This window comes from Bison bison, unplaced genomic scaffold (genome assembly GCF_000754665.1).
Source record: "Bison bison bison isolate TAMUID 2011002044 unplaced genomic scaffold, Bison_UMD1.0 scf7180017864379, whole genome shotgun sequence".
NCBI lineage: Eukaryota > Metazoa > Chordata > Mammalia > Artiodactyla > Bovidae > Bison > Bison bison.
Window position 1 is genome coordinate 11,904,546 of NW_011494951.1, and position 2,522 is coordinate 11,907,067.

The window sequence follows — 2,522 nt, forward strand, 5'->3', positions numbered from 1 at the left end:
ATGTGGACTTGCAATTGGCATCTGAAGTGGAGGGCAGTCTTGTGGAACCCAGCCCCTAATTGGTAAAATCTGACATTATCTCTGGGTAGATAGTGTTAGAACTGAGTTGAATTGTAGGATACCCAGCTGGTATAAAGAACTGCTTGGTGATGTGGTGGAAAATCACACATGTTGGAATTATGTCAGATCCATAGGGCATGGAAAGATTCTTTCCATGAAGCATCAACAGGTACAAAGCTGATGATGAAATGATGAAAGTTGCTCAGTTGTGTCCGACTCTTTGCGACCGCATGGACTATACAGGTCAGTGTTCTGGCCTGGAAAATTCCATGGACTGTATAGTCCATGGGCTCGCAAAGAGTCAGACAGGTACAAAGCTGAAAAGGTGTCAAAATCCCTAGTTCCAAGTTCAAGTAGACCTGAGCAGAGCATCAACAATGTACAGGCCAGAGAATAAGATTAAGATGATGTTGCAGATGAAAAAAGAATTAGCTTGTGTGGTAGTTAGTCTCCCAAAACAGACCCCAATGTTGCAGGTCTCTCAGTAATCACACCTTTGTGTAGCACATTTTCACAATTAATCTTGGCTGACCTAGTAGAATTTCATTGAAATGACGTTTTGCCCATTCCAGGCCCATCTGAGTCATAAGAACCCCAGCAGCTTCTGATGAGGTTTCTTGAAATGCTCAACCTGAGAAGCTCCCTTTCAGAACCCAGGCACATGGAAAGGCCACAGTTAGGCACTCTGGGCAACAGTCTCAACGAAACTCCTAGCAGATCACAAACACCAAATGCCAACACCTGTCACATGAGCTGTCCATCTTGAACAAGTCAGTCCAATCAAGTCTTCAGAGGATCGAAATTCCTGCTGACATCTCCTGGAGCAAAGTTGCCCAGATGAGGCCAGTCAACCAACAGAATCAAGAGAGATAATAAAGTGGTTTTCTACTGCTATCACAGCAAATGTAGTGGCTTGAAACAACACAAATTTATTATCTTAGAATTTTGCAGGTCAGAAGTGATACATTTGGGGACTTCACTGGTGGTCCAGTGGTTAAGACTCTAAGCTCCCAATGAAGGGAGACTGGATTCAACACCTGGATGGGGAACTAAGATCCCACATGCTGTGTGTCCAATAATAAAATAAAACAATTAAAAAAGAAGAAGAAATGAGGGCAGGGTATTGGCAGCCTGCATTCCCTTCTGGAGGCTTAAGGGGATAATCTGTTTCCTGCTTCACAGAGTTGTTTTTTGCAGTGGTAGGACTACAAAAGAAGTCTCTGTTGTCTGCTGGCTGTAAGCTAATGGACACTCCCATCTTCTAAAAGCTTCCTTGGCTCTTCAAAGCCATGAATGATGTGTCAGAGTCCTCAAAATCATATCTCTTTACCTAGTCTTCTTTTCCCCCACCCCACTGCTAAGGACTCGTGATTAGGATCATCTTCCTGTCTCATGGTCCTTAATCACATCTGAAAAGTACCTCTTACCATGGAAGGTAACATTCACAGGTTCCAGGGATTAGAGAATGTTTTTAGAATGGCCGCTATTCTGCATACCACAAGCCACTGTGTTTTGGAATTCTTTGTTACATATTAGTAGATAGTGAGGACACAGTGGGAGCCTTATCTTCAATGCCACACACTTGAACTTTACCTCAAAGTTCCTTCTCTATTTCCTCCTCTTCCCAGTCTCTAAATTATGGAGTTCTCTAAAGTCCCTACCTGACCCCTCATGTATTCCCGGCATTTATCTTCTCCCTTCATGAGCTCACCTGATCACCTGACTTTAAACGCCACCTACACCCTGATGATTCCCAAACTTTAATTTTCAACCCCGCCTCTCCATTAAACAGATCCATTTACATGACTGACATTTCCACTGAATGTTCAAAAGGTATCACAAACTTGGTATGTTCAAAGGTCTCTTGATTTCCTACCCATCCCCAAACCTGCTACCTCTCCAGTTCTCTTAATCTTGATAAATAATCATAGCAGTAATTAAAATGTGTGAAATAAAACTTAGATTCCAAATAAGTTATATTGTACTTTTAGCAAATAAGAAAATTCTGTTTTTCTTGCTATTTGGCTGCCCCTTTCTGGTATTATTATTATTATTTCATTCTTAAGTAGTCATATTTCCCAGAAAATGAATCATTTTTTCAGTGTATGAGTTTTTGTCACGATCAACATAACATTAAGCAATACTGGAGAAAGAGCATATACATTTCTGATTTACTATAGTACTTTTTCTTATTCCCATCCTTAAAGCATTTCCAAATTAGAGAAGTACATTCTTCTTATCCCATTCTTTGACAATAAAGATTTTACAGCAGGCCAAACCTCAACGTATTTTCTATGGCCAGCAACAATGACAGCCACGTTGGAGGCCCAAAAAGTTTATCTCATTACATTTGTATGGGGTTAAAAGTCTTAGTAAGTGCTTCTGCACATTTTGAAGAAAATAAAACTGACTATAAACTTCAATAAACTATGAAAACCTCAACATCATGAGTAAACAAGCCA